Here is a 20,224-nt window from a genome sequence, read left to right on the forward strand (position 1 = left end):
AAGGACCCCTGGGGGTCCCCGGACCCCAGTTTGAGAACCACTGAAGTCGGGCATTAATTTATGTAAAAACATAAGAAGTTTAAATATGGAAATACAAGGTTTCTGCCCGACAGTGACGATACACTACATATCATTGCTGTCCGGCAGGAACCAGCTAACTCCATTTTTCCGCTTTTGCATTTTTTTTCCATAAATCAGTGTTATTGAACATCCTTTATGTCTTTGGTTGAACCAATGAAAAGTATTAAAAAGTGCCTCTGACAAAAGCAGCTAACTCCACTGGATCCTCAAACTTTCTGCTAAACCAGTTAACTCCAGCAAAGGGGGAGTTAGCTGTTTTTCGGAGTCCAGGCTCCGCCCCCTTTTGACCTCCAACCTCATTGTGAGCTTGGAGATCCATTCAGCTGTTCTTATCAATGATGAACAAAACCTCCTAACTCCACTTTTTGTTTTGTTATCGTCATTTACTGAAAATGAACATTTTGGAGTTAGCTGGTTCCTGCCGGACAGCAGAGATCTATGATTGATGATTTAATCATTTGCATTTATCCATCAAAACTGCTTTGTTTAAATGTTACTAAGCCTCGATCTCCAGGCTTTTATTTTATAATTTTGCAAAAAAAAATAACGCGACTGGAATAGGAAGTGTTTCATTTCCCCAACCAACCAGAGTGCAGTGGGCGTCGCTCCAAATGTTGTGACGTCAAGGCTCTCAATGCTACACATTGGGGAGGAGGAGGGGCATGGGGCGGGGCGGGGGCTGACGGACAGATCGATGAACCAATGGGATCTCACAGAAAATTTCTCCGGAGATTTTGAACCCACCCCTCAATGCCAGATATGAGACACGCTGGGGCAGCCTGTGTGTGTGTGTGTGTGTGTTTGTGTGTGTGTGTGTGTGTGTGTGTGTGTGTGTGTGTGTGTGTGTGTGTGTGTGTGTGTGTGTGTGTGTGTGTGTGTGTGTGTGTGTGTGTGTGTGTGTGTGTGTCTGCGTGTGTGTGTATGTGTGTGTGTGTGTGTGTGTGTGTGTGTGTGTGTGTTGCGTGTGTCACTAACAGAGGTGGACAGTAACAGAGTACATTTACTTGAGTACTGTGTTTAAGTACTCTTTAAATACAGTACTCAAAGTAAGCAAAAGGTTCAATTCCCGGCCCAGAAATGTGTTTATAACAATGTGTTAATACTACTAAACTAAACTAAATGTAAATGTTTATATATATAACAATGTGTTAATACTACTAAACTAAACTAAATGTAAATGTTTATATATATAACAATGTGTTAATACTACTAAACTAATCTAAATGTACATGTTTATATATATAACAATGCATAGCATATTAAAAATAAAATCTACTTTGTAATGTGTACTTTTGAATGCTTAAAGCTGCACTATGTAACTTTCCTCTTCTACCCCGGATTTGAACCAGGTTTCCTGCTCAAGGGCTGAAATCTTAAAAGGGACAGTTCGCCGATTTTGATAAAAATCCTATTTTTATTAATTCTAGGACCCCATAAACATGATCCTGTTTTTTTTTTTGTGTACAGGTGTAGTTCAAATCCAAACCAACCCCCATAGCTCAAAGGACCGTCCCCGAAGGTGTCACCGTAACATTGTTCAACCTTCTTTCCCCACTCGACCACTCCCATTAGCTACCTCACATGTACTGTCATGGCGTCTGCAAACATATCAGAGTTATACTTTAGTACCCGGACCCACACGCATGCAGCTAGGCGGGCAGTGAGGAGCAACAACCCGTCAGGGATGTTTCTTAGTGGAACTGACAGAATGTACACGGACCGTGGACGGTGGACGCTTGTCTCTCGAGTAAGTATTCACAGCCCTTTCATCTACATAAACATTCATATTTCAAATATGAAATTCTTACCCCGTGGCCACAGATGTTCCAATTGGAATCGGATGGGTCTAAGTACCCGTATCTTCCGTATTTTTCAACGGTGGCCATTTTCTCTTAGATGTATAATGTATCAGAGTGCAATATACATCCCAACCGATAGGGTTGCGTAATTGAAAGCATAAGGAGAAAATGGCCACCGATTGGATTAAAATGCTTTTTATTAAACAATACGGAAGATACTGGTACTTAGACCCACCCGATTCAAATTGTAACATCCGTGGCTTGAGGTCAGCACTTTATATTTGAAATCTGAACGTACGTACATGTAGAAAGTGCAAACACCAGGTTGAAGCTCCGCCATGACTGTCATGTTTCAGAGCTACTGAGTTTCATGACGTCGGTGGGCGGCGGGTCCCGAAAATAGCAGATCTACAAGCTCACAACGCGTAGCGGACTCGACAGCTTGTGAGCTTGTAGGTCTGCTATTTTTGGTGCGCATGCAACTAAGAATAAATTAGGTATCACGTCGGATGATATCCATGTAAACTACAAGTCTGATCTAATGTGTTCTTTCCAATGACAGGACAGAAAGTTGTGATCAGCCTGCAAAAATGAAGGAACTGCAGATGAAGACCTGGGACTACAGCCATATTTTTTTTTGTTCTAAATAAAACGGTTACATTTACACACTGCTTGCTCTACTCATTGGTATATTCTACATTGTGTAAGCATTTATAATGACAAAATGTATGTACACCCAATTCTATAAGGGTTCTTTTGAACTGTTTCATGATAGGAGATGGTCTTTCATTTGGCAGAATGGTACATAATTACATGACTGTAAGCATTATTGATTGATTGATTGAAATTTTTATTAGGCAAAAAGAATGTAAAACAACACCGTTACATTTATAATGCTTTTGTCTAAAAGGTCCGGCCAAAAAAGTCCTTGCGGACTTGTTTCCGTTGGGGTCCTTGAATTAATTTCATAGACATATATAGTAGCAACCAAACAGTAAATGAAAATACAGATCATACAGAAAAAATACAACTATGTACCAAAAAAAGGAGCATGGAAAAAATTAAAATAAAAAATAAATGTACAAAAAAAGGGGGGGGGGTGAAGCATGGAAAAATAACGATTATATACAAAAAATGCATGAGGAAATACAAAATATGTACAAAAAAGAGGAGGGGGGGGGGGTCGTCTGTCTACAGGGAAACTGGTACTATCTCCTCTTTCGGCCTCCAGAAAGATGAGTTTTTAGGGCTGTTTTGAATGAGCCCAGCGAACTGCATTTTTTGAGGGATGGGGTTAGACTATTCCATTCCTTGGTGGCTGTGCTATAGAAGGAGAATTTGCCCATGTTTGTTTATTACAGATATAATAGTGAAAAACTCTTGTACATTATGTTAGTATTTACTTCTACATGTAATCATTATTTTTCTGGGGACCCCAGCACATTGGATTCAACTTTACTGGTCTTAGATACAATAGGCTATAGTAAAACCTAATATTATCCATATACACCAATTGAAAGCATGAAACTGTCTCATTTGAAAAAAAAAAAAAAAAAAACGATTAGGCTGTGTATGACAAGAGTATTTGAACATTAGCATGTTATCGATTCTAAAGTAATGGCCATCATGTGTTCTATAAGTTTAGTCCAAAGCATATAACTGGAAATGACAGTGAAACATTATGTTCTCAGAAATAAGGAATCACACATGACATGAGTATGAAACGTTTTGTTTTATTATTATATTGTTGACTATGCCTCATCGCCAGACTGTCTTCATGGTGGGAACTGGGAAGGAATGTTGAACACACACACACATTTGCGCTACTCTGCTAATTTACACATGATATTTAGTTTGCTAAAAGATGCAATCAATACAGAACACAATACAACAGCAGCAAAGATTGAATAGTTTCACGGAACGGAACATTCAAGTCTATTCAGTGTTGCCAGATCTTGTGAGAGATGAAAACAAGCCCAAAAGAAAATTCCTATGCCAAGAGCACTTGAAACCTAGACATGGGCTATTTGAAAATTGCCGATCTACAACCTCACAACGCGTAGCGATGTGATGCATTGTGAGGTTGTAGATCTGCTATTTTCTAAGAAATCTTGAGGGAAAAAAGCGCTAAATGTATGGAATATTTTTGAAACATTTTAACAACACAAATCTGGTACAGGGGTCCTTGGCAGAAATCATAATTTCAGATTAGGGTCCGTGGACAAGTACACAATTATTTTATTTATGTATTAAAAACAAGCCCAAAAAAGGTAACCCGCAACTACCAATATTTACAAAGTCCCAGAGTCGCTTATAATAAGCAGACATGGCAACACTGGTTGATATTGACGACAACATCAACAACTTGTGTTGATGTTGTTGTAGTGAGAACTGGGAGGGGAAAGTTACAATGTAGACCACACCCCACGCAGCCTTCCCTCCCCACAAGGAAGGGCAGTGCCCCAAAGCATTATGGTCATTGTAGTAATGCAGCAGTCCAGTCAAACCCCAGTCAAAAACACATACTTCTATATTGTTCTGGCCATAGAGTGCAAATTTCAAAATTTGCTCCTGTTATTATTAACATTGAGTGACTGTAAGTTCTTCCAGGGGTGAACTGCTCCTTTAACATACTAATAGAGCCTGCTTGCTTGCTCAGGGGATAAAGTGAATCTTGACCTTCAGGTCAAAATGCGTGTCAGATCCTGTGTCTAGGTGACACATGACCTTTGACACGATCTAAATGTCTCAATAGAAGAGCAGGGAAAAACTCGGGTCAAGATGGACATGATGGACAATTTCACAAAAGATTTTATCCTCTGTGATAAGATTATTGTGAGTGTTTTTATCGCGATACACAATCATTACGATTATCGTCCTATCCAGGCACATCTGAAGCCTCAGAATACGTTGGCTACATGTGGCTTCTGGTGTGAGTATTGTCATGGCAGACTCCTGAACAGTGTAGTTTGGTGCGGATCGGAACAACGGTTCACCTCGCAAGTCCGGATGTTACGGATGTTAAGTCCGCCGTCCACTTTTAATTTTAATATAGGATAGGAGCTGCATGGAATTATAAGTACAGTGAGGTTATGCTTCAGTCAACATAAAGCATTCAAACACTATATTTACATAATGGTATAATAACAGAAAGTAGAAAGTCTTAAATGAAGTGCTAGACATTACAGAGACAACATGGAACAAGTCTGCCTGGTTGCCATAGAGATGTGACCCATGATTCCTAACATCAACCACGTGCTGCTTGGTGATGAAATTAGGATTAAACTCAAGGAGTCTATTAAAGCAGAGAAATGTTCTAATCACTTAAACCCTATTTTATACTTTATTTAAAAATAGTGAAAATAACCGATCTAAGGTCACTCAACCCAGCGCATTGCATTGCGATGCATAGTGAGCTTGTACATCTGCCTATAAAGACATGCACAACATAGGGAAACCAGGATGAAAGCTGTTAGATCTCACTGTCAGTTTCCCTCTTTGACAAAACAAAAGTACATTTTAATTTCCCATTGATAGTGTAGACTTGTCTAATGTCTGCAGGACTGTTCTTTCTGCATCCATTTTGATCTGATTTACACTTTTTAAACAACTAACTGTTTGACATCAGTCAGCAGGATGTTCACTGTCTGACTGAAACATCAGTCTAGCTGAACTTTGCAGATCTATATGTGATACAACAGTGCCCTCTAGTGGAAGATCTTGGTGACTTTGAGCCAGTATTGCAGTTCTATGTTGTTTAAGACTGTGGAAGATTCTATACTGTAAACACAACATTATACATGAACACATTTAACATTTTCAACAGTTAAACAACATATACTTCTTAATAACATTACAGAATTAACACTGGGTGAAAAGCAATGATTTTGGGAGGGTATTCATCAGGCATACCCCTGATACTTACGGGAGTATGTGTGTGTAAGTTGCCCTCATTCATTAATGTACCACCTCCCACATACCTCCCACATATCCAGGTAAATGTACCATTTCTGAGACATTCATTTGCATTTACCCCCTGTGGTGTCTGCCAGCAAGGACCTCACACACCCCACCCCTCCCACCACTCCCACCCCAACCACTTCTGAGCATGTGCAGAAAACCACATTTGATTGGAAGCTGTGGCTTATAACCCCACCCACCCACCCCACAATTCTGCATGCTAATTCTGGCATCCCCCCCTAGTTTATTCCCCCCCCCCCCCCCCCATTGGGAGGGGTGGTTCATAGCGCCCCCCCCCCCATTGGGAGGGGTGGTTCATAGTTCCCCACCCCCACCTACACTAATTTAATTTATATATATATATATATATATATATATATATATATATATATATATATATATATATATATATATATATATATATACACATACACACACAATTTAGAAAAAAAAATAGGCAGAACTCATGTAATTATGTTTATTGATCCAAAAAAAGAAAAACATTATTTATACAAAACAATGGAACAGGAGCACACAGATAAAATCAAATGTTTCAAAGAATCCCTGGATTTTGTTCCAGGGACCCCAGAAGCAAAGATTTGAGTCTAATCTTGGGTTAAATTGGGTTAAAATTGGGTGAAATTCGTGTCTACATATTTACACTAGTACCTGAGATAAGATGTGTGCGTGAAGATAGCAGCAATTTATACTGTGCATGATATACTTATGGACGTTAGTTAAGGTGCTTAGGGGAAAAAAACACAATAAAAGACAAAAGTCAAGTGCGTTATACATGGGATTAAGGTGCAAAATGTCATTGTGTGTCGACCGCATAATCCACATAAAGTAGACTGACACTGGTATATAGTCAGCAAGTAGTGTCATGAGGGGAAAAAAGTCACTTATACTTGTGTAAAAAAAAAAATCAAATCAAATCTAATAAAAAGGTGCTGATGCACCCAAAAATATATACAAAAAGGCAGCAAGGCATCCAATTAAATGTCTGACACTACGCCGCTGGAGTTCCCAAAATATATCTTGGGTGTCCTTGCTGTGTCCTTACAGCTGGAGGAGTGTAAAAGACCCGTTATGGTCCTCGAACTCGTCAACCACAAGCATTGTGTTCTGGAGAACGCGGGGTCTGGAACGAGGTCCTGGGGGTCTTCTTTCCTGGAGCTCCTTGCACAGCTTTGAAAGCGCTGAACTTCTTCCTGGTGGAGGTCTGATAAACCATACTGGCAAACCATCTTCGAAGCCATCTTCCTCATCAGACATGAGCTCTTTGGTTGCAGTACTGTTCCAGAGAATTTCCTCAGCAGGCCGCAACACGGATCTCCTGCCCTCAAACAACTGTAAAAAAACAAACACAAAAAAAAATAGAATTACAATTAAACCACAAAACTAAGAAATTGTTTTAACTGTGTGAGTGAGGCCTACCAAAACTGCTCTCCTCACTTACCCGTAATTTTCTCTGTCGTGTCCTCATAGACTTCTGTACCTTTGCTTTCTCCTGTGCATTTTCTGGTTTATTCCGCCGCTCTTTCTTTTGTAATGACTCAAAATAAGTCCGGCAGGATGCTAAAATAGGAAAATACAAGCATGCATTAGTCACCAGAACCATGAATGTGTGCTTTCAATTATAACACAGGGGTTTTTGAATACAAAAAGACCTGTAAGTAGGCTACCATAAGAAATACAGGTTTGCTGGCTTCTGCAGGTCTAGCCCACTCTATTAAGATGCAAATAGCTTATGTGCATCTTTTTGTGAGTGTATTATGCATGTGCATGCATGTGTATTATGCATGTGCGCTTACCTTTTATAAAAACAGGATCAACATTACAGAAACTAATGCTTAGTTCTCCTAAAAGATGAGCCGCAACATCAATATTATGTGGAGAATTTACCCTGTTGGAAGAGAAGAACCGTGTTAGTTTTTATCATTTTTTTCTTTATCAGTTAAAACATTTCACCAGGACAGGAACCCAATCCACAGGCCTACCTCCCCCCACTATCCCCCACTACAAATCGAATCGGTGGGGCAAGGTCTCCCCTCTTACTAAAGCATGATTGTGATATAGTTGAATTGAGTTACTTACGCTTCTTTTGGATTGTATTTGTGGTTATTCTTCTCCGAGTTGTGTAGATGCCTCACAGCCTCCTGTAAACAGCATGATTATAAAAGGTTAATTTGAGGAAATCAATGCTTTTGGCAAAGCACCAAAGGAATACCAAAACGCTCGCCCCAAAACACATGCAAGTAGCAGTATACTTAAATTATCAAAGTAAAAGTACATAATTTCTTGCTGAATTTGCGAGCCTTAAACAAAAAGAAGAAAGAAAGAAAAAAGAAGAAGAGAGTGTGTGCTGGAGATTACCTGTTAAAACTCCGAAAGGTCCTCACACATGTACCCCTGTATGCCAACAACTGTAAAATATATAACAGCAATTAAAACTTCAACTGAAACAGGAGTGCACAAAAATAGTTAAATGAAGAAGAAGAGTGTGGGTGTAGTACCTTTTAAAACTTCCTCGTCAACAGTGGGGAAAACAATGGAAATCTCCCTGCAAATATCATTTTAGGGGTTAGTGGGATGAAGCAATGCTTTGCCATTGTATTCAATGTAGCCACAGTAAAGACAAACTACAAAGCAATCCAACTTTAGTTACTAACATTTATAAAGTCTGTGTATTTTACTATTACTGCATTATGCTGACAAATTAAATCATGGCATATGAATTGACTAGCCACTTAGCTAGGCCACATGTTTTAAAACAATCTGAACTCATACAGGTAAAGAAACACTAGCTTACAACTGATCAAACAGACTGTAGAGAACTGATCAAAGTAAATACAATAAACAGTAAAACCTACTAATGATTTACAATTAGATAAAATAGCAGCTTACCATTTACAAAGCTAGTCCGAAAACATCAACAGGCCAGCAGTACATGTGTGAGTAGAATGAATTCACCCAACCGCCCAAACAGTTCGAATGTTTGAAATCTCTGTTTGGACGAATCTGATTGGATAGACACACAGGTTCCCCTCCCCACCGTTTGAAATGTGCATGTTAAATGTTGGCAGTCAGAGAGAGAGAGAGAGAGAGAGAGAGAGAGAGAGAGAGAGAGAGAGAGAGAGACTGGAAATAAACTATTTAGGTTTAGTTAGTTTTAACAAGTTAAAAGTTACTATGTAGAGGTACTAATACTTTGCACTAAACAACAAGCACAAAAAAAAGTACTGACATTTTATACTTAAGTAAAAGTAGTGTAATGTAGAAATACTCTTACTGTTACAAGTAAAAGTCCATAACATTTTGTTCTTTTGAGCACTACTGGGCCTAGACTAGAAAACAAACTAAATAGTTTAACCACATGACTGGTGGTAACCTGTATTTTTAGCAGTGATGGCATAAGTACTCAGATATTTTACTTAAGTAAAAGTAGCAATACCACAATATAAAAATACTAATACTAAAAATAATAAAACAAGTAAAAGGCCTGTGTTCAAAATGTTACTTGAGTAAAAGTAAAAAAGTATTCAAAATATACTTAAAGTACCAAAAGTGAAAGTATTAAAATGTTTGAAAATAGCAGATCTACAAGCTTGTAGATTGGCTATTTTCAAATAGCCTATGCATAAAATAGGGCTAAAGTGGTTAATGTGGTGATAGAGGCGGTGCTACTATATTGTTGCAGAGACCTGAGACAATAGGGCCACTGAACCCATCAACACCTTTCATGCAAATGTTGTGCCTGCATGTAAATCTCTACCCCCTAAAATACACACGAAAACACACATAAAGTAAGCCTTGTTTGTGATATAATTTTAACCATTTAATGACCCTTAAACGTACTTGATAAAAGTACAAAAGTATTGGTATCAAAATGTGCTTAAAGTACCAGTACTAAAATGTTTGAAAATAGACGATCTACAAGCTCACAACGCGACGCGTTGTGAGCTTGTAGATCGGCTATTTTCAAATAGCCTAGGTATAAAATAAGGCTAAAGTGGTTAATGTATGTTTTATAATGTAACCATTTATATCTGCAAAGTAACTAGTAACTAAAGTTTTCAAATAATTGTAGTGGAGCAAAAGTATAATATTTGCCCCAAGTCTGATGTCTGATCTCTCTCTCACTCTCTCACTCTCTCACTCTCTCTCTCTCTCTCTCTCTCTCTCTCTCTCTCTCTCTCTCTCTCTCTCTCTCTCTCTCTCTCTCTCTCTCTCTCACACACATACACTCTGAGCCCCCCCCACTCTGAACCCCACACCTCCCATTGTTTGAACAAACCTCTAATTTGCATATGTAAGGAAGATTCCCTAGCAGAGAAAAGAGAGATGCATATCCAGGTATCTTAAAGGCATTTGAAGGTAAACAGTCCTCTCCCGCATTCATTGAAAAACTCCCACCAATCATTTATGTTGGGTGGGTGTATGCCTTGCCCACGTATCCAGGTATATCACCTTTTTCACCCAGTGTAAGTTTTGGTAACACTTTATATGATGTAGGCTATTATAAACATACTTATAATGCATTTTATTTTACTCATAGCCAGTTTGATTGATTTATTATTTACTGTATAAGCACTAATAATTCATCATAATGCTTTACAAAAAATAATCACAAAACAAAAAGCATTTAATGACATAAGGTTAGATATTATATTTGCAGAAACCAAAAAGTGGAAGAGCCAATCAGCGTCTGCACTCAGGGCCCTCTGATTGACAGTTGTAAGCACTGATAAATATTCATAAATGTCACCACCAAGTAGATCGGCACAAAGTGAAAACCATTAAATGTTGAAGAAAATATTGCTAAAACAATCAAACAAACAACTTCAAATGTAGGCTCCCCATGGCGGCCTACTGTACTACTACTACTGAGCCTTTAATTACGGTATATACTCTGAACACTCCTCCCTTCCATTTCTAATCAATCAACCACAATACAACATCAATCCACCCAAGATGCTCCCCATGTTATCACAAGCTAACAGGATTAACAGGCACCTCCTCAATCAGATCTTCAGGCTCCAATCACACAAACTATTCAGCTATAGGCTTCAACAGGCCGCTCCCCAATAGCAGCATCTTCCTGTGCAGACAGACATCTTCCAGTCACAACAGAATGTTGCACCAAGTTACACGTTTCAAGCATGCAGTGGTGTTCTCTAGGTTTTTTCTGAGGGATACGATAATCATTCCCTGCACGACATGTGCGTGGTCGTAGAGATACGCTAGTGCATTTTCAATGGATGAAATGGTTAGCAACAATCACACTTTAAAGTGGCACTATGTAACTTTTTCAAATCAATCAAATGTAATGTTGTCCAATCTGTATGGTAGAGTATGTTAATACAATAACTTATACAATTGGGGTGTTTTTTGTGTTTTGTCTCCCTGCTCTTCTATTGAGACATTTAGATTGTGTCAAAGGTCATGTGTCTTCTAGACACAGGATCTGACACGGATTTTGACCTGATGATGGTCAAGATTCAATGTATCCCCTGAGCAAGCAGGCACTATTAGCTAAATGGTAAAACATTGAAACCAGGGTTCAAATCCGGGGTCAAAGAGGAAAGTTATATAGTGCAGCTTTAAGGCATTATAACAGTATTATTATTTTGTTATTATATATTTTTTTATTCGCTTTTTTCATTTTAATATACAAGACATACATGACCACAAACAGAGCAGAAGACGCACAACAAAACAGAACAAAACATAGCATAAGAGAGACAAAAAACAACGACTATACACCAAGACAAAGCCTCCCACCTACCCTCACCCCACCCACCCCTGCCCCGGGGGAGTAGAATAGATTAACTGAACTCATGCAGATAGGAAACAAAGCAAACAATTATATTTTTTTTTAAATAACAAAAAAGTAAGAATGGTGATAACAGAGTAAAGTACAAAGATAAAACATTAAAAATAAATAAACAAATATTGGGGGGGATTGCCAATCCCTAACTAAACCATGGTCAAGGAATTAATATACTGAATAAATGGGTCCCATGTTCTGTAAAAGTTCCCAGACGAACCTCTAACTGTGTGTTTGATTTTCTCCAAATGGAGAAACGCAGACAAGTTCTTTATCCATGAAGACACACTGGGAGGGTTAGGGCTCTTCCAGGGAAGCAATATACACCGTCTGGCTATGAGGGAAGCAAAGGCAACCACGTCAGCCTGTAATCTGTTACATCTGCCCGCTACAGGAGACACACCGAAGATGGCCATTAGGGGACAGAGAGTCACAGAGAATCCTAGGACCACACTGAGTGTGTCAAAAAAAGATTTCCAAAAAGAGGCAAGCTTAGGGCAGGAATAAAAAGTGTGTGTGTGTGTGTGTGTGTGTGTGTGTGTGTGTGTGTGTGTGTGTGTGTGTGTGTGTGTGTGTGTGTGTGTGTGTGTGTGTGTGTGTGTGTGTGTGTGTGTGTGTGTGTGTGTGTGTGTGTGTGTGTGTGTGTGTGTGTGTGTGTGTGTGTGGTCTGCAGGGGACTGGAGGCACCTGAGACAAGAGTCATTTGTTTCTGGAAATAATCTACTGAGCTTGGCCCTAGTGTAATGGATCCTATGAACCACTTTCAGCTGAATAAGGCACATACGAGCGCAGGCACAGGAGGAGTTAATCCTAGACAGTACGTCGGCCCAATATTCCTCGTTCAGCTCGGTTCCAAGTTCCCCCCCCCCCATGTACCCCTCAACCCAGAGAGAGAAGTTGTCCTAAAGGAGGTAAGAGCACTGTAAATTGATGAGATGTTAAAAAGGGAATCTGATCCAGACATTATGGTCTCTAATAGGGTTTTCTCGGGTAAACTAGGGAAGGGTATAAAACGGGTACTTGCAAAGTTGCGTAGTTGAAAAAATCGAAACAAACTAAGGTTTTGCATATCCAGTTTAGTAGAGAGATCTCCCAAGGAGCTAAATAAACCATCTCTATATAGATCACTGAAAGAGACAAGGCCCTTCTCCTTCCACTTATTGTTGGTCGAATCCAAAGCAGACGGTAAGAACAGGTGTTTATTATAACAGTAATTTCAATGCATTGTTAAAGGCAGATCAGAATATGTTATTGATGCACTTAGCACTCAACTGTCTGAATAATAGTGAATGTCTTTTCTGAGCTTTGCTCTCAACACTTTCTGTCAGTTATGTAACATAAGAGATTTAAATAGGTTTAAATAAGATTCATTAATTAATTCTTAGATTGAATTATTCTCATTCATAAATGTTCAGGGTTACATTTGTAAACGAAAACAAAAAAAACAGAGGCCTTTTTCTCTACCACTCAAGACCTATATATTTCTTTAATCTTTGTATGACTAATAGCAAAAAATAGCAGATCTACAAGCTCACAGCGTGTTGCAATGCGGTGCACTGTGACCTTGCAGATCAGCTAGTTATTTTTTTTTGGGACAAAACAAATGTTGGTCAACATTTATTACTAATGTGGACCAACATAGGGATGCCAGAGTTAATGTGATTAACAGAATTTTTTGTTTTTAAATTGATAAATAGTGATGTAAGCAAACATAAATATCTCATCAAACTACTTGCGGATTATACCAGGGTCAGTCCACTTTATGTGAATGCGGTCGACACACACCTTTAAAAATATATATATATAATATATTTTTTGGCCTTTTTCTGCCTTTATTGATAGGAAAGTAGGCTGACAGGAAATGGGGAGAGAGATGGGGGGGGGGGGGGGGGTGACAAACATCAAAGGTCGGGATCGGGAGTCGAACCCACGACACGCTGTCAAACTGGATTACCAGCGTAAAATGGTATGCGCCTGGACCACTAGGCCAGCGGGCGCCCCTACATTTTGCACCTTAATCCCATGTATAACGCACTGACTTCTTTTGTCTTTTATTGTGCTTTTCTTTTTTTTTCTCTTAAGCACCTTAACGTCCATAAGTATATCATGCACAGTATACACATTGCTGCTATGCTCAGGCACCTTCGTCATATTATTTTTATCTCAGGTACTATTGTAAATAGATAACTTTCTGTTGTTCTCTTGTTTGATCTCCTTCCCACTTGCCCCCCCCCCCTCCTCTTCCTCCCCCTCTTCTTTCTATGGAAATAACGTTGCGATGGGAACGATGTACGAAAACGAATTTCACCCACTTTTTTACCTTGTAAACCTGTGATGTGACAATAAACCTGATTCTATTCTACTGTTCTACTGAGGTGCAGTTACCCAACTCGACCACAGGGTGGCATCTCAGTGCAGCATCATGTGGCAAAAAAAACAGATAGTTATTATAGAAGAGGTATAGAAGAGGAAAAGTACTCAGGTGTGTGGGAGGAGGGGAGTGGCATAATTACATACAGGTGTGGGTGTGTGTGTGTGTGTGTGTGTGTGTGTGTGTGTGTGTGTGTGTGTGTGTGTGTGTGTGTGTGTGTGTGTGTGTGTGTGTGTGTGTGTGTGTGTGTGTGTGTGTGTGTGTGGCAGGTAGTAGTGCAGCAGTGAAACGAACAGTGTGGACTCATAGACAGCATATAATTAAATAAGGAAAAGAGGTTGTGCATCAACATTGGGTTTTCCCAGTGGAGTGCTAGACCCAACATCCAGTATACATATAACATTAAAAGACGAACATGTGTGCCAATAAGAAAAGTATAATTTTATAATAGTATAATAAAAACAATCGAGTACTTTGTCCTCCCATTGATAATAGTATAATAATAAAATATGAGCACCTTGTCCTCCATTGATTTGAAATGTTTGATGTGCAACCTTTTTGGGATTCCAACGTTTCATATGTAGGGTTTAAGTGTTTACATTTTGGTTAGGTTTAATAATTGTAAAAGTATTGGTTTGTTTAGTTTGTGTTGCCGTGGTTACGTTGCATTGGAGGGAAGCAGATCTACAAGCTGACATGTGGGGCTGCAACACTTTGTGAGCTGGTAGATCTAGATCAGCTATTGTTGGCACGCAACACCAGTACGCAGTATACACAGGATTCACCAACGTGCAGCGACATGTCTGACAGTTTTAGAATAATACAACCTTTAATATGTCTTAGCCTTTATGAAACCATACAATACATAGTCTTATGGCTAAGTTATAGAATACTTTATGAAACCATACAATACATAGCCTTATGGCTAAGTTATAGAATACTTTATGAAACCATACAATACATAGCCTTATGGCTAAGTTATAGAATACTTTATGAAACCATACAATACATAGTCTTATGGCTAAGTTATAGACTAAGACTAAATTGTGTGTGTGTGTGTGTGTGTGTGTGTGTGTGTGTGTGTGTGTGTGTGTGTGTGTGTGTGTGTGTGTGTGTGTGTGTGTGTCCAATAATTAAACACAACTTCTCACAGACAAGAGATAGTACTGTCTCTTTAAGAGACTCATTTATGCTTCGTTGTACCATGGTGTCACACACCTAAAACAGCCTCGATCTACAAGCTCACAACGCCTCGCATCGCACCTTGTGGTGAGCTTGTAGATCTGCCATTTTCGTCAAAGGCAAGTCCTTCAGTCACTCAACACCCCTCTCTCTCTCTCTCTCTCTCTCTCTCTCTCTCTCTCTCTCTCTCTCTCTCTCTCTCTCTCTCTCTCTCTCTCTCTCTCTCTCTCTCAGAGGGGAGTGGTGTGTGTGGATATGCACTCAGGTGTGTGTGGGAGGAGGGGAGTGGCTTAATAATGACATCATGCAGGTGTGTGTGTGTGTGTGTGTGTGTGTGTGAGAGAGAGAGAGAGAGAGAGAGAGGGAGGGAGGGAGTGGTAACACAGTGTGTCACAACAACACGGAACTACAGCAGCGACTCCATTATGAGACATGTGTAAGTTTTGATACTTTTTAATGAGTAAATAAGTCAGTAAATTAATGATCCTCAGAGCTCTATAGTTATATAGCTCTATAGTTAGTTCTATAGCTCTATAACTCTATAGTTCCATACATTGGCATTAAAGCTGTAAATGTGTCACATTTAATGATAAAAGTTGCGGCTTTGTTTACTTGGTGTTGTTGTGGTTAGCCTAGCCGTTAGCCTAGCCATGAGGAGAGACAAACTAAAACGTGTCAAGTTGCATTGGAGAGAAGCAGATCTACAAGCTCACAACATGTCACTCTGCAACACGTTGTGAGCTTGTAGATCTGCTGTTTTGGGCACAGAGCCAAGTATAAATCACCTTTCAGACGACATGAGGAGATTAACATGTTAATATTAGATGTTTCCCCTCTTTCTATTTGAATCTCATGACATTGATGGAAGCTTTGAAACATTTAAGTGTTGAAGTATTTGTTATTTAAAGTATTGAAGCTTTGAAACATTTAAGTGTTGAAGTATTTGTTATATAAAGTATTGAAGCTTTGAAGCATTTAAGTGTTGAAGTATTTGTTATTTAAAGTATTGAAGCTTTGAAGCGTTTAAGTGTTGAAGTATTTGTTATTAAAGTATTGAAGCTTTGAAGCATTTAATAATAATAATAAACTTTATTTGTATAGCACCTTTCATGACATGAAATGCAGCTCAAAGTGCTTTACAGAGCAAGAATACAATTACAGTTAGAACCAATTTAACAATAAAGCAAACAAAAATAAAATAAAATAAAATAAAAGCAAAGGCATAAAACAACATTAAAATAGGCAATACAGTGAGGAATTAAAAATCAACCAAAGAATCAGCTAAAAGCAAGAGTGAAGTAATAGGTCTTGAGCTGTGCTTTAAAGCTATCGACAGAGGCTGCCTGTCTTAAGTGTAATGGGAGTTTATTCCACACTGTCGGTCCGTAAAAGCAGAATGCTGCTTCACCGTATTTTTTATATGTCATTGTAGGCACCTCGAGCAGGTCAGCACTTGAAGACCTGAGGGCCCGGTTTGGAACATATCTCTCTAGGCAGTCAGAGAGGTAGGAAGGTGCCAGACCATTTAGAGCTTTATAAACTATTAAAATAATTTTAAAATCAATCCTAAAAACAACCGGAGCCAGTGTAGTGAAGCTAGAACTGGAGTGATATGTTCTCTCATCCTAGTTTTAGTTAAAATTCTGGCTGCCGCATTTTGAACAAGTTGTAATCTGTCAGTTGTTTTCTTTGGCAGGCCAGAGTAGAGTGCGTTGCAGTAATCAAGCCGAGAGAAAACAAAAGCGTGGATCAGCGTTTTTGCATCGTCTAACGACAGATAGTCTCTAATTCGCGCAATATTTCTAAGTATTACAATTAAATTCAGAATCGATAATAACCCCCAGGGTTATTGTTAAGTGTTGAAGTATTTGTTATTTAAAGTATTGAAGCTTTGAAGCATTTAAGTGTTGAAGTATTTGTTATTTAAAGTATTGAAGCTCTGATGCATTTAAGTGTTGAAGTATTTGTTATTTAAAGTATTGAAGCTTTGGTTGTTTGGAGACGCTGTTGGCATTGTTCTGGTGTTATGTTGTGCAGTTGTGTAGATGTTGTGTAACTGTTGATGTTGTGTAGATGTTGTATAGTAGCTCTCAGTGAGCTTGTAGATCTGTTATATTATAGGCTCATGAAGGAGCATAAAGTGGACATTACTGACTGACTGACACTGTTTTCACTATTTATTAATGTTTCTAAAGTGTGTGTGTGTGTGTGTGTGTGTGTGTGTGTGTGTGTGTGTGTGTGTGTGTGTGTGTGTGTGTGTGTGTGTGTGTGTGTGTGTGTGTGTGTGTGTGTGTGTGTGTGTGTGTGTGTGTGTGTGTGTGTGTGTGTGTGTGTGTGTGTGTGTGTGTGTGTGTGTGGTTCCTCTTGTTAAAGGTCCTTTAATGAATGTCAGTATGATGTGTCTCATGACACTGTGTGTGGTTAACTCATTCACTGCCAGATAAACACATCCTCTATGCTGACCTTGTCAGTGATTTATGAGTGTTTTCACCTTTATGACAAATCATAGAATCTTCTTCTTCACAACGATCCCCCCGCCGATGGCTTTAAAAGACGTAGGAGGGTCTCAGAGACTCTGAGAAAACGATAATCTGTTCCATAGATATGAATGAGGGATGATTTTCACCACAAAACAACACAAAGCAGAGAAAAGGCCTTTTTATTTTTAAGAAGTGAATGAGCTGTTTTTTCTTTTGCTGTTTTTCTGCCTCCCTGAGAGTCACATTTATAACATGACCCCCCCCCCCCCCCCTCTACCACTCAGGTAGAAGAGCTCATCTACATGCTGGATGACATCTCACACTGAATGTCTTCTCAGCTCCTCAAGCTGAACACACCATATAGTGAGGATGCTTAAGACCAGATTTTTGAAAAATGTGGACACGGCTCACAAAAGCGCCAATTTTTTTCTACATGCTCTCCATCACCATAAGTTTCATTTTGGAAGGGTAGCCACGTCATCAAGATGGCAGAAGGCGGCCATCTTGGATTGCAAAGATGGCCACCATGTAATATCTATAAGTGCTAATATCTCGGCTTCCAAGCAACTTAGAATGTCAATCTTGGTGTCTAAATATACTTTTTCTGGGACAAGGAATGCAATAAAACTATAGGGAATATCAATAAGTGACAAATTCTGCCAATATTAGATAATTTGGTTGATTCTGGCCATATATGTATTACACAATTGTATTAAAATGTATGTGTCGGCTAGATTATGCACAACATATTGGTATGAGTTTTTATCAAACTTTGACAGATCTGACTGTTGTTATCAATGGTGGAAAGTAACTAAGTACATTTACTTAAGTACCGTACTGGAATTTGAAAACTGAGGAATTTGTACTTTGCTCGAGTATTTCCAATTTTCAATACTTTTACTTCTACTGCACTACAATTATTTGAAAACTTTAGTTACTAGTTACTTTTCAGATATAAATTATGATATTATGAAACATACATTAACCATTTTAGCCCTATTTTATACATAGGCTACACAAAAGACGTTCAAAGAGCAAACACTAGCACTTGTGCACGCCATCAGTGGGATGGGCAATCCGTTCCTAGATGATAGCCACGAGCTTCTAATGTTGGACACACGAAATGTGATTGACGAGTCAGTGGACGAGTCAGTGGTTAACAAAGTCCGCACTGTGGAATCAGTGGGCAGAGAACAGTACGACAAGTACCATAAGACAGTGATCATGGACCGCACACACTCCATTCATGAGCCCATCAAAAATAACTCACTGCCTCTCTTCAGATGCCCAACACTCAAGATCAAGACCAAGCAGGCAGGGCAGATCTCAATGTTGAAGGATGATGTGACACTCTTCTCCCGGTTAAATATAGCCATGCAACACAGAGAGGGGAACATGAGCACCTTCTTTAAACATGAAAACCATCCATACCCTCCCTCTCTATCTGACAGAGGGAAACTGCAGCTGGGAAAGAAGTCAGATCTGCTAAATATTCTGACAGAAGACACAAGAAGAACCTCCAGCTACGTTTGATGTCAAAGTACTCGATGAAGCTGCTGTGGTGCACTTCCTGTCCACTACCAACATTACCACATTTGACGAATATGCCAGTTGTGTCTTTGTTCCCCACATCATGAAACACCTGGAGATCTCCAAAAGAGTTGATGTGGTCTGGGATACTTACATCAACAGCAACATAAAAGAGTCAACAAGGGAGAAGCGAGGCAAAGGGATACAACGGAAGGTGGCTGGTCAGAACAAGCTGCCGGGGAATTGGTCAGATTTCCTGCGTGATCCTATAAACAAGCAGGAACTCTTTGCCTTTCTCTCTGGGAAGATTGCATCCACTGCCTGGCCAGAGGGCAAGCTGGTCTTCATCACATCTGGCATCACAGTGGTTGGCACAGACACCAGCCACTCGATGCTGCCATGTAACCATGAAGAGGCCAACACCAGGATAGTGATTCACCTGCTTGATGCCCTGGAACATGGCTGTTCTACCTGCTTGATACGCATTGTGGATACGGATGTTGTCGTTATCCTCATCGGCAAGTTCCATGCCCTGCTCGCCAAGTATCCAGCTGCAGACATCTGGGTTGCTTTTGGCACTGGCAAGAACTACACCTATGTTCATATAAACACGATCTGCCATGCTCTGGGCAAAGACAAGTACACAGCACTTCCCGTCTTCCACTGTTACACAGGCTGTGACACAACATCAGCATTTTGCGGGAAAGGGAAGAAGTCAGCATGGGTGGCTTGGAATTCCTACTCTGAGGTCACCCAGGCCTTCAACTACATGGCAGAAAATCCATACACTTCTGTGACCATAGATGCCCAACACTTTCAGCTTCTTGAGCGTTTCACAGTCATCATGTATGATAAGACAAGTGATTTGGAATCTGTCAATGAAGCACGACGAGAGTTGTTCTGCCAGAAGAACAAAACGATGGAACACATTCCACCAACGCAAGATTCACAGCTGCAGCACGTGAAGCGAGTTGCCTACCAGTCTGGGATC

The 20,224-nt window shown here is 39.6% G+C and overlaps 2 protein-coding genes and 1 long non-coding RNA gene across 3 annotated transcripts in view; 2 read left to right on the forward strand and 1 right to left on the reverse strand.

The window, feature by feature from the left end:
- LOC308102372 (uncharacterized protein) overlaps positions 1–20,224 on the forward strand; it is a 1,220,233-nt gene that overhangs the window by 372,701 nt on the left and 827,308 nt on the right. The gene's annotated exons all lie outside the window — the stretch shown is intronic.
- On the reverse strand, positions 6,836–8,000 carry LOC308102377. Its single transcript, XR_013934646.1, has 4 exons — positions 7,938–8,000; positions 7,655–7,746; positions 7,278–7,350; positions 6,836–7,190 (listed from the first exon to the last, which is right to left on the reverse strand). It is a non-coding gene; the product is annotated as an uncharacterized lncRNA (long non-coding RNA).
- Positions 15,615–20,224, forward strand: part of LOC308102179 (NLR family CARD domain-containing protein 3-like) — a gene marked incomplete at its 3' end in the record, with an annotated part of 64,254 nt that continues 59,644 nt past the window's right edge. The window contains exon 1 of the mRNA XM_080451779.1: positions 15,615–15,659. The remainder of the gene's footprint in view (positions 15,660–20,224) is intronic.

The sequence above is a fragment of the Gymnoscopelus braueri genome (assembly GCF_963280865.1).
Source record: "Gymnoscopelus braueri genome assembly, chromosome: 15".
NCBI lineage: Eukaryota > Metazoa > Chordata > Actinopteri > Myctophiformes > Myctophidae > Gymnoscopelus > Gymnoscopelus braueri.